The 13,043-nt window shown below is 43.8% G+C and overlaps 1 pseudogene; it reads left to right on the forward strand.

The window, feature by feature from the left end:
* The first annotated feature begins 5,144 nt into the window (after window positions 1-5,144).
* Window positions 5,145-7,002, forward strand: LOC101318175 (recombining binding protein suppressor of hairless-like; annotated as a pseudogene).
* Window positions 7,003-13,043: the final 6,041 nt, after the last annotated feature.

Consider the following 13,043-nt stretch of genomic DNA (forward strand, 5'->3'; position numbering starts at 1 on the left):
CATCAATTTGTTCTCTCAGGGAGAAAACAGTATAAATGTGGTAAGGGCTTTAGAAGGGAGTCATCTCTTACAGCCATCATTGAGTTCACATGGGAATAATAGTTTTACAGGTATAGTGTGCATGGTAAGAGATTTGACTTTAGGTCACTTATTTGTGTTTCAGCGGTATAGGAAAGAAATTCTAAACAAGTGAGGAATGTGGAGAGGGATTTGACAGGAACTCCCATCGTGTCCACTAGAGGGTGAACATTGGAGAGAAATCCTAAAATGCCGTGAGACTGGAAAGTGTTTCTTCAAGTTCAGTTCAAGCGATATTCCTCAAGTCCACTTAGTTTTCACTCAGGAGGGAGGACTTACTGTGAATAGCAGTGGAAAGAGCTTCAGAGAGAGCAAATACCTTCATATTCACTGGAGTCCATAAGGAGAAGCCCTACAAGTGCTATGTGTGTGGAAAGGATTTTGCATATAACTGAGTTTTCACACTCATCTGAGTGTTCTCTCAGGGGATGAATCCTGTAAATATAATGAACGTGATAAGAATGAAAACAGCCATGAATGGGATGAGTGGAGTAAGGGCTTATTTGGAGTTCACATCTTCGTGTCCATCTCAGAACCCACATGGGAGAGAAGCTTCCATATATAAGAAAAAGATATTAAGGACTTCATGTGAAACTCATCTTATTAATCAGAGGTGCATGAGGAAAAGAAAACCATATACATGTGAAGAGTTTATTTTTTTGAATAATAGTTCAGACCTTCTTACTCATCAGAGTCTGCACAGGACAGAAATTCTATACATATGGTCAGTACTTGGCCTGTCAGGGTTCAATAGAGAACCAGATGCCACTCTGTATATTCTAGGCATGAATGCTTTTTTTTTTGCGGGGGGGAGGGGGGGCGGGGAGTAATTTTTTTTTTTTTTTTTTTGCCCTGCCGCATGGCATGCTAGATCTTAGTTCCCCAACCAGGGATCAAACTCGTGCCCCCAGCAGTGGAAGCACGGAACCCTAACCACTGGACCACCAGGGAATTCCCATGGAGTAATAATTCTTATTGGAGTATAGTGGACTTACAATGTTGTGTTAGTTTCTGCAGGCATGAATGCTTTTAATACAGGCAATAAGAGGCACGCACACGTTTGGAAGAGCTAAGGGAACGTTGATCAGGGAAGCCAACACCAGCCTGCAGCGCCAAACTGGGTTCTCAAGAACTTTCTTAGAAGCTGCTGCCAATCTCAAGGATCTCAGTCTACAGCAGCAACATGAGTGATACTCAAGGGATTTCTCTGAAGCTGCTGAAGATGCGGAGAGCCCCGTAAGCTATCTCAGTCTATGGTACCAATATGGGTGATATATTTTTTTAAGTATTAAAAGCTTTATTTATGATTGGAATCATTCAACAAAAAGGCAAAAGCAAATGAGCCTGAAAAAGAAACTAAGCTGTCGTCTAGAATAGCCTCAGTCGCTAAGCTGCCTTTGCACCTGGCTGGCATGACAGCTGTGGCTCAGCATACACAGCAGTTGCACTCACAGAAGCATCAATATGAATGATTCTTTTTTTTTTTTTTTTGGCCGGACCGCAAGGCTTGTGGGATATTAGCTCCCCGACCAGGGATTGACCCCGGGCCCTCAACAGTGAAAGCACAGACTCCTAACCACTGAATCACCAGGGAATTCCCTGGATAATTCTTAAGAAGCTCACTTGGATGCTTGGAAGCTCATGCCTGTCCACGATTCCTCCTGCAATTGCCTCCGGAGAATAATGCCTTTTCTTCCTATGCTTCCTAAGTCTCATGTGAGTGCCTTTTCAATGGCCAACTATAACCAAGAAACATCTGGGGAAGGGGATTCTGAGCTATGCTGTTCCTGTCTTTTCTTTTAATACAGGAGCCCTTAACAGATCCAGTCGTAAAAAGAAGTGAAGATGCCATGTGACCAACAGACAATATAGCACAGTGTTGTAGGGGCCTCATTTGCACCTCAAGTATTAGTAAACAGCATGCACCCTTATTTATGTCCAATCCATGAAGGTCGTGCTACAGGAAGGGCTACAGTTAGCACTCCACTCTTGGAAGACATCAGTTTTCCTACACTGTTGATGGACTCTATTGGTATCATGCATGTCAAGGATTCCAGAGATACCTCTGGTCTCCCCAGTCATTAACCATCTATGCAGAACAAAATCCATAAATGTGATGGTTGTAGCCACGGCTATCGTCAGTGCTCAAACTGCTACCATACCTTCTACACGGGAAGAAAATTGTAACTGGGGTGTGTCTTCAGATTTATTAAACAGACCGTATTAGAAAAATAACCTAATGTTCTTTTTCTAATGTCAGGTCATACAAGTTATCAGAGAGTGTATTCATAAAATAAATAAAATGTGGTGAGAACTTTAATCAATGTTCAGGCCCTTAAATTCATTAGTCTCCACCACATGAGAGAAAGTTTATCGAAGTGATGTTTTAAGAGTATCACAGAAACACTCCTATATGGTCAACACACTGTTTTCTCTTTATAGGCACACGAGATTATGTTCACATCCTCCAATATGGATCGGAGCCATATGATTGAATTCTGGCCAATGGAGTGAGGACAAAAATTATGTGCACCACTTCCTGGCATTGCCCATAAAAATATTCCAGGTGATTCTCTCCTTCCTCTTCCACAGTGATCTCTAGCCATGAATTATGGGTGCCACCTGTTCCATATATGTAGCTACAAGATGAAGGACTGCCTGACCTCTGCTGGACATCACTTGAGTGAGAAATCTTTTTTGCACTAAGACACTGAGATTTCAGGGGTTATCTGAAGTATCAAGTCTATCCTAACCAGTACAAAAGTCTTAGTAGAAGCTAATTTCATAATTACACAGGAAGGTAACTCTACAATCCCCCCCTTAAATGTTTGAAACAATTATTTTCAAACTTACATAAAAGTCACAAGTGAAGTAACAAAGGATTTTCCTTCCCTGAACTCTGAGACTATCATGATGTCCCATCACCACTGGATACTTCAGTGTATATTATTACAAATATGGATATTTTCTACACAATCATTTTATAACAACCAACATCAGGAGATTAATATTTGTACATTACTACCATCTAATCCACATATTCCATTCACATTTCATCAATTGCCCCAACAATGTCCTTTATAGCAAAATTATCTAATCTAGGATCACACAATGCGTTTAGTCATTACAGCATGTTAGGCTCCTTCAGTATGGAATAGTTTCTCAGACTTCCATGAGCTTGACACTTTAGAAGATCACATGTTATTTTTGTTCTTGTGTAGAACATCCCTTAATTCGGACTTGTCTGATATTTCCTCGTGATTAGATTCAGCTTATGCACCTTTGACCAGAATATCACAGAAGTGATGATGTGCTCTCTTGGCATACAATTTTATTTATCCCATTTGTGGGGATGTTAATTTCGATTACTGGACCCATATGATATCTGCTAGACCTTTCACTGTAAAGGTACTAGTTTTTTCCATTATAATCAGGAAGTAGTGTGTGGAGTGGTACTTTGAGTTCATGAAAATATCTACTTTTCATTAAACTCTCATTAACTGTTTTATTAATATAATCTAGACTCTTGGATTTCTAAACTATTCAATGTGTTATGATCAGTTACTGTCACTTATTTTGATCCTTAAATTAACCCAGATTTGGCCATGGGAACCCTTTAGGCTGGCTTCTGTGTCCTTTTAATTTGTACCCATCCTTCTTTAATCACCCCCTTACTTTCTGGCACAGGACATGTGAGGCTCACCTTGTACTTTCCCAGCCTGTTGATTTGCACCCTTGGGAGTCTCCTAGGTGAAATCTGAAACAGAAGCTCCAGACACAGAGGGTAGGGAGAGACTGAAGAAAGAGGCAGATCACTTCAGGTTGGAAGGTGGCAGGTTTAATAAGGGAACTCACATACAAGGCTTGTCTTTGGTGACTGCAAGACAAATAGATCTCTGCACCTGCCTGCCAGAATCTTAAAAGTTTATATAGAGGCCTTAACTGGGTTCAGTCATGTATTCAATCCAGATGGTCTTAACGACGTCTTACTGTCTCAAGGCTGTGTCCTGGAGGCAGCTTCTAGTGGGGAGCGGGCAAGTGGACTGCATATTCCAAAGACAGGGGAGGGGGCAAAGGAGCCTCCAATTGCCCAAGTCCAGCTCATGGGTCAACCAGTGGTCGCATCCTCGAAATGACCTTCTCCAACTTAGTCCCTCCTTTTAACAAGGAGGCCTTCTTCTGTGTAGTGGAGAATGGTGATTAGAGGCCAAAATATGGGTACTAGGTGTACTCATTACTGTAGAGTCACTGCTCCCGGGCTCTCTCATACCCAGAACTGGCAGGGGATGAGTGTGTGATTGTGTTTATACACTTTTTTTTTTTGGTTTTTGGCCATGCTGCACAGCATGCAGGATCTTAGTTCCCCAACCAGGGGTTGAACCTGTGCCCCCTGCAGTGGAAGCAAGGAGTCTTAACCACTGGGCCACCAGGGAAGTCCCAATACACATTTTTTCCCCTATATTTCTTCATACAGTTGACCCTTGAACTTGGGTTTGGACTGCATGGGTCCACTTACACGTGGATTTTTTTTTCAATAGTAAATAGTACAGGAGGGTTGGAGTTTTGGCGAGAGTTTGTGGAAGATGGTGCCTGTTGTGACAGGTTCCTGGCTCACAGCTCCTAAAACCCATGGAATTTCCTGAGTGATAAAGGTGTCTTTTGTTATGTTAATGAGTCGTTGAAATTATGAAACTATCATTCAAATGGAAGCATTATAGTTCTTCGGAACCATTATTATCTCAAAAGGAAAGGAGAATGATACAGATACACTGGCTGAGGTGTTTTGAGGGGCATCGAAGTGTTCCAGCCTGTGGCTTACCTTAACATGTTTTTTTGTTTGTTTGTTTTTGCGGTACACGGGCCTCTCACTGCTGTGGCCTCTCCCGTTGCGGAGCACAGGCTCCGGACGCACAGGCCCAGTGGCCATGGCTCACGGGCCCAGCCGCTCCGTGGCGTGTGGGATCTTCCCGGACCGGGGCATGAACCCGTGTCTCTTGCATCGGCAGGAGGACCCTCAACCACTGCGCTACCAGGGAAGCCCTACCTGAACATATTCTTGAAGTACCATGGCGTGGATTAAAAGAAAATTTGGTGAGCGGCCTCCATCTAAATGACTTACTAGGGAAGCTATGCGAAATTATTTAAAAGAGCAAGGGGGGCTTCCCTGGTGGCGCAGTGGTTGGGAGTCCGCCTGCTGATGCAGGGGACACGGGTTTGTGCCCCGCTCCGGGAGGATCCCACATGCCGCGGAGCGGCTGGGCCCGTGAGCCATGGCCGCTGAGCCTGCGCGTTCGGAGCCTGTGCTTCGCAATGGGAGAGGCCACAGCAGTGAGAGGCCTGCGTACCGCAAAAAAAAAAAAAAAAAAAGAGCGAGGGGATCAAACAGTACTTATTCTTCATGCAAAAGCTGCATAGAAGTCATATGGAAATGAAAAAAGGTTGTTTTGCCCTCCTCCTTATGTGTATCTTATGGGCAGTGGATGGAAGGGAAAAAAAAGAACAAATGGAACGCGATGGTTGTTCTGAACAAGAGTCTCAACCATGTGCATTTATTGGAATAGGAAATAGTGACCAAGAAATGCAGCAGCTGAACTTGGAAGGAAAGAACTATTGCACGGCCAAAACATTGTATATATCTGATTCAGACAAGAGGAAGCACTTCGTGCTGTCTGTAAAGATGTTCTGTGGCAATAGTGATGGCTTTGGTAGGTTCCTCAGCAAGTGGATAAAAGTCATCTCCAAACCTTCCAAAAAGAAGCAGTCATTGGAAAATGCTGACTTATGCATCGCCTCGGTAACAAAGGTGGCTCTGTTTAATCGACTTCGATCCCAGACAGTTAGTACCAGATCCTTGCATGTAGAAGGAGGTAATTTCCATGCCAGTTCTCAGCAGTGAGGAGCATTTTACATTCATCTCTTAGATGATGATGAATCAGAAGGAGAAGAATTCACAGACCGCGATGGATACATCCATTATGGACAAACAGTCAAACTTGTGTGTTCAGTTACTGGCATGGCACTCCCAAGATTGATAATTAGGAAAGTTGATAAGCAGACCGCATTACTAGATGCAGATGATCCTGTGTCACAGCTCTATAAATGTGCATTTTACCTTAAGGATACAGAAAGAATGTACTTGTGCCTTTCTCAAGAAAGAATAATTCAGTTTCAGGCCACTCCATGCCCAAAAGAACCAAATAAAGAGATGATAAATGATGACGCTTCCTGGACAATCAATAGTATGGATAAGGCAGAGTATACCTTTTACGAGGCGATGGGCCCTGTCCTTGCCCCAGTCATACCCGTGCCTGTTGTAGACAGTCTTCAGTTGAATGGCGGTGGGGACGTAGCAATGCTTGAACTTACAGGACAGAATTTCGCTCCAAATTTATGAGTGTCGTTTGGGGATGTAGAAGTTGAAACTATGTACAGACGTGGAGAGAGTATGCTCTGTGTTATCCCAGACATTTCTGCATTCCGAGAAGGTTGGAGAGGGGTCCGGCAGCCAGTCCAGCGTCCAGTGACTTTGGTCCGTAATGATGAAATCATTTATTCCACCAACACCCCAGAACCAGGGCCCTACACCCCAGAACTGGCACCATAGCCACACTGCAGTGCGGGGAGCCATCCTTCGAGCCAACTCCAGCCAAGTGCCCCCTAATGAGTCAAACACAAACAGCAAGGGGAATTACACAAATGTCAGCACAAATTCGACCAATGTCACATCATCTACAGCAACAGTTGTGTCCTAACTGCCGTCTTTTTGCTAGGACGTACACTGACTTGAGTGCAGCCAAATGTTGACAAAAAAAAAAAAGAAAGAAAAAAATGAACAATCTTCTGTGGTTTCTTGGGAAAACTTTTCATACCCAGTGATACTATTCAAAAAGCCCATTACCTGCAAGTGCTGATTTGAAGTGCAGAAGCCACAGTAAAACAAACAAACAAAAAACCCATCAAAATGTACAAACTTTTGGAAATTGATTTTTTTCACCTGTTATTTTTGTTTGGTTGGTTTGTGTTTGGTTTTGTTTAAATGGGCAAGAAATAGAGATGTGGTTGGAGTAAAAGGTAATCAAACTAGAGGATGAAAATCTAACATAGTTTTTATGGACCAAGGAACTTGCATAAGCTTTAGCAAAAGGTACATTTCCATCATACCTTTTTTATATCACAGTATATATAATACACCTTTGTTACCAAATAGGTTGTTCTCCTCCCCACCCCCTTTGAGCGTTTGCTCTTAAGTGCATTCAGGTGGCAAGCTTGACCATGCTTGTTTAATCTAATTACCATACTCCTCCAGGTCTTTTTGGTCTAAGGCTGGAACTGTTCTTTTTATTTTATGATTTTCTTTAAAAGCTGAAGTCTTATGACTTTTCATGAGTGGAAGGTGTTGTGATTTCAGCAAGTCAAATCTTGTAAAGGCCTGCGTATTTCTTTTAAGATTATTTGAAGTCTGTGCAAAAGCTTTAAAAAAAATGCCTCTGCCTTGCCTGCAATACATGCAATGTACGTTGACTTAGGCTCTATTCTCAGACACCATTGACAGTTATTTCTGTGTGTTCCTTTTTTTAAAAAAAAATGTATTTATAGTTGTAATCCAAGAGGTTCTAACATTTACCTGGAATTAAATGTGGCCATTCAGTCATTAATGAAAAGAAAATAGTAAATAGTACAGTCATACACGATCCACAGTTGGTTGAATCCACAGATGGGGAACTTCCAATATGGCGGGCCCTTGGATATGGAGGGCCAGCTGTAAGTTATACTCAGATTTTTGACTGAGTGGAGGGTCAGCGCTCCTAACCCCCAAGTTGTTCAAGGGTCAACTGTATATATTGAAAAGCATAAATTGACACCTCTAAAGTTAATCCCAAACCACAGGCGCATTCTGTTTTCTCCCTTCCCAGCAAAGAGCTCCGATGCCGAAAAGAGTTAATAGCAGGTCTGAGACCACTGTCTGTAGAAAGGCCTGTTTCGAGGTCATGAAGGACATCTGGGAGCTTGGATTTTGGTAGGGTTCCCTCACCATTTCCTGTTAATGGGGATTCACTGTGCCTTGACTGTTTGTACAAATAATGCGGCTTACGCTGAACACCTGCTTTCCTTCTGGGCGCCGGGAATTTGAGTTCGTGCTCTGCAGAGCGTGACTACGTGACCAGCCTGCAGTGGGAATCTTGGGCGATGTGTGTGTGTGACGGGCCTTCCTGGTAGATACACTTCACACGTGTTGTCACAGTTGTTGCTAGGGAATTAACTGTGTCAGACTGGTTTTCTCCAGACTTTACCCCAAGGAACAAAACTTTACATAAACCAGAGAAAAAAAAGAGGGCCTAGGAGGAAAATGCTTAGCCTCCTTGATAGCTTCACAGAGTTGTCACAGAGCCCCTCCCTTCAACCCCCGAACTGTAATGTTAACCCTGTAAGTGCTGAATTTATTGCTCAGGGGTTTGAGGGGGAAAGAGGGAAACTTTTAAGAGCGTGGGTTTGTATTTTGTGGCTAATACACCTAGATGTGGGATCATCTCAGTCACGGAAAGCTGCAAAGAAAACGTGTCAGGGGGCCACAGCGCCCCGGATTTCTGCTGCCAGTGGGCAGGTTGAAACTTAATCTCTGAAGAACAGAGATGTGTCTTGCCTATAGGAACCTCTGGGGAAAAAAGGAGACAACACGAAAAGGGAGGCAATCTCCAGATGGAGATACACTTTCGGAGATTTCAAAAGCCGTTTTCAGTTGTTATTGGGCTCCTGGGAAATCAGATGTCTGACCCTGAGAGGTTGATGCTTCTCCAGCCTGGTGTGCATGTTTTCTAGAGGGTCAGTTTGGACTCTAAGAATGATGAAGAGGAAGGGGTTCCAGGAAAGCCTTACTGGAACTTAGAACATAGCTGTCTGACCCTACTGAGTCTCGGCTTTGCTGCTGCCAAAGAAAAGCAGCTGGCTTTTTTGCGAATCCTGAAATCACAGTTGCTATCTGCCTGGACCTGCCTCTGAGCTGAAACCTGAGACTGTATACCTAAGTGTTTCAGCCCCAGCACGTGCTGTGCTTAATTGAAATGGGATGGAATTTCTTCACTCAAAAACCTGGCTCAGACTATGCAACTGTGGCAGACTTAGGACAGCCCTCTAGGGGGACCCCAAACTGTGACAAAACAGTATGGATACTCCCACTTCTGGGCATAGATCCAAAGGAAATGAAAACAGGTTACTGAAGAGATACGTGTGCTTCCATGTTCATTGCAGCATTATTCACAATAGCCAAGATATGGAAACAACCTAAGTGTCTGTCAGTGAATGAATGGATAAAGATGATGTGGTGTTATGTATACAATGGAATATTATTCAGTCATGAGAAAAAAGGAAATTCTTCCATTTGGGACAACATGGATGCACTTGGGGGGCATATGCTAAGCGAGATAAGTCAGACAGAGAAAGACAAACACTGTATGTTGTCATGTATATGTGGAATCTAACAAATAAAACAAAGTAGTGAATATAACAAAAAAGAAACAGGCTCACAGATACAGAGGACAAACTAGTGGTTACCAGTGGGGAGAGGGACTGGGGAGAGGTGGGTAGGGCATTAAGAAGTTCAAACGATTATGTATAAAATAAACATGCCACAGGGACATATTGTACAGCACAGGGAATATAGCCAATAGTTTATAATAACTATAGATGGAGTATAATCTATAAAACTTTTGAATCACTATGTTGTACACCTGAAACTAATATAATATTGTAAATCAACTATACCACAATAAAAATTTTTTTAATTAAATTTAAAAATGGAAAAAAGAATTGATTAGACAGGTCATTAAAAAGTTCAGATACGTTTCAATAAGACCCTGACACCCCCACCTTAAAAAAATTAAAAATAAAAAAAACAAATGATAAAAACAGAGTAAAATGGTGGTTACCAGGGGCTGGGGGTGGAGGATATGGGAGAGCTATTGTTTAAGGGTACACATAACTAGTAGATAAATAAGTCCTGGAGACCTAATACATGATATAGTGATTATAGACAACAAAACTGTATTATAAACATTAATCTCACCACTTGAAGAAATAATTATGTGATGTGATAGAGATATTAACTAACACCACAAGGGCAATCATTTTGCAGTAGAAGTGTATCAAATCAATCTGCTGTACACCTTAAATCTACACAGTGTTGTAAGTCAAATATATCTTTTTTTTTTTTTTTTCGGTACGCGGGCCTCTCACTGTTGTGGCCTCTCCCGTTGCGGAGCACAGGCTCCGGATGCGCAGGCTCAGCGGCCATGGCTCACGGGCCCAGCCGCTCCGCAGCACGCGGGATCCTCCCGGACCGGGGCACGAACCCGCGTCCCCCGCATCGGCAGGTGGACTCTCAACCACTGCGCCACCAGGGAAGCCCTATATCTTATTTTTTTTGAAAAAAGAAAGTGAAAAGAAATATCATGTAAGTTTCTGGACCCACTGGGTCACACGGAAACACCCACAGGAAAGGCTTATTGCCAGATGAGACCATCTGAAACTAAGCTGCTTATCCACACTCTGACAGCATTCATCACTTTTGAGCCCTGCCTGTCAAATCAAAACACATCTGAACCTCAATAAGGACAGACTTCATTCAAAAGGACTTGTATATATGCACTACCAAACGTAAAATAGGTAGCTGGTGGGAAGCAGCTGCATAGCACAGGGAGATCAGTTCGGTGCTTTGTGACCACCTAGAGGGGTGGGATAGGGAGGGTGGGAGGGAGACGCAAGAGGGAAGAGATATGGGGATATATGTATACATAGAGCTGATTCACTTTGTTATAAAGCAGAAACTAACACAACAATGTAAAGCAATTATACTCCAATAAAGATGTTAAAAAAAAAACACTTGTCGTAGGGAGAACCCTCCGATTTCAGAAATCTGCAAGTGTCTCAAATTTAAACAGAAAAGGGCTTTTCTAAGGCGGGGTAAGAAAGGCTGGCAGGAACGTTGTGAGGTAGGAGCCGGTGGCCAAATCAGGGCTTCAATGAGAAATGTTTATTGTCTTCAAAGACATCCCACGGATGTCCTCAAGATGCTTGAGAACAGTAGATACGGTAAAAAACCCAGAAAATAAAACTGCGGTTCTCCAAATCCTCTGACCGGGGAACCTCAACTCTCACCCGGGCCACAGCTCCCCTGTCCACTTGTCGGTTCATTCACTTCTCCATTCATTGTGGATTCCACCCTTTTATCTGAGGGACTGGCGATACGAAGCTGAGTAAGAATTGATCGCCTCTCGGGCAACACAGGAGGTTAATTAATCAAATATACCTGGATAGGACTTCCCTGGCGGTCCAGTGGTTAAGAATCCACGCTTCCACTGCAGGGGGCGGGGGTCGGATCCCTGGCCGGGGAACTAAGATCCCACATGCCTCGGGGCACAACCAAAAAAATAATAATGATAATAAGTTTAAAAATAAATAAAATAAAATATCCCTGGAGGGTGATGGAGGGCTTCCTGAAGGCCACAGCTGAGTAGGTTTTTAAGGGCACATGAAAGTTTTCCAGGAAAATAAAGGGAAAGAGCGTCTTCCAGGTGGAAACAATGGCCCACATAAAGGGGTGTGAAGACTCGAGAACTCAGGAAAGGCCAAGTCTGGAATGTCGGGTCTAGAAAAGGGACCCTGCTGGACGTCACGGACAAAACCGAGCCAGGTGGACCAAACCCTTATTTGGTCCAGTGAGGTTTTCCCACTAAACCCCCAGAATTGTCAGACCTCCGTGCAACTCCCCGTTTCTGGGAGGAAGGCTTCTGATGATCACTGAGGCACAGAGAAGAAGTTGGGAGTTGTGAGGGGATGCTTCTGCCAGTACGGGGAGATGCTAACGAGAATAGGGAACGTGTCTCAAATGCTTACAGTGGGCGCGGCCCGGTGCTGTGTTTTGTTTTGTTTTTTTTTTTTGCGGTACACGGGCCTCTCACTGCTGTGGCCTCTCCCGTTGCGGAGCACAGGCTCCTAGCGCTGTGTTTTATGTGTATTCACAGCGTTCTGCCTCTTGATGGCCCTGCGAGGAGGTTACAATCTTCCTTTTACACAGATGAGGCACAGAGAGGTAACGAGTCCGTGTTAAACCCTCAACGATGTGGCTTGAAACCACGCTCCTCCCTGCGTTATACTATCTGGCAAGCAGGCCCTATGTCAGCAGGAGGTTTCTCCCTCTTCCGTGGGTCTGTCCTTCACTCCCTGGGGATGGCTGAGTAGTGCCTCCCCCAAAGACACCCACGTCCTGATCCCCAGAACCTATGCATATGTCCCCTTATATGGCAAGAGGGACTTTGCAGATGTAATCAATGTCTTGAGATGGGGAGATGATCTTAGATGATCCAGGTGGACCCAATGTAATCACAAGAGGCTTATAAAAGGAAGGCAGCCTGTTAGAGAGAACATTCCATGCAGCTGGCTTTGAGGATGGTGGGAGGGGTCACAAGCCGCCTCTCGAAGCTGGAAGAGGCAAGGAATGGATCCTTCCCTGGCGCCCCCAGAAAGAATCAGCCCTGCCCGCACCTTGACTTTAGCCGTACTCGCTTTGGATCTCTGACCTCCAGAACTGTAAGAGAATATGCTTGTGTTGTTTGAAGCTAAGTTTGTGCTAATTTTCCACAGCAGCCATAGATAAATGGATCCACTCCTCGACTGTCCTTTCCTGATTCCATGAGAATTCCCCCTTTCTTGTCTTGTATTTGTCTTTAGAGCAGCACGGAGACACGGTGAAGAGCACAGGCTTTTGAGTCAGAGCTGGATTCAGGCCCGGCCACTGCCTATTGTCAACTCCGTGACCCGGGTGCCTTATTCTCATTGAACCTCAGCCTTCCTATCTATTAAATGGGAGCAAAAGTCATCTGCTCCTCATTAGTTATTGAGAATTTATCTAATGTGCCGGGCACTGAGCCTCACGTAGATAAGCTCACAAAATCTCCAAAACAACTATGTGG

Source organism: Tursiops truncatus, chromosome 19, assembly GCF_011762595.2.
Source record: "Tursiops truncatus isolate mTurTru1 chromosome 19, mTurTru1.mat.Y, whole genome shotgun sequence".
NCBI classification, from domain to species: domain Eukaryota; kingdom Metazoa; phylum Chordata; class Mammalia; order Artiodactyla; family Delphinidae; genus Tursiops; species Tursiops truncatus.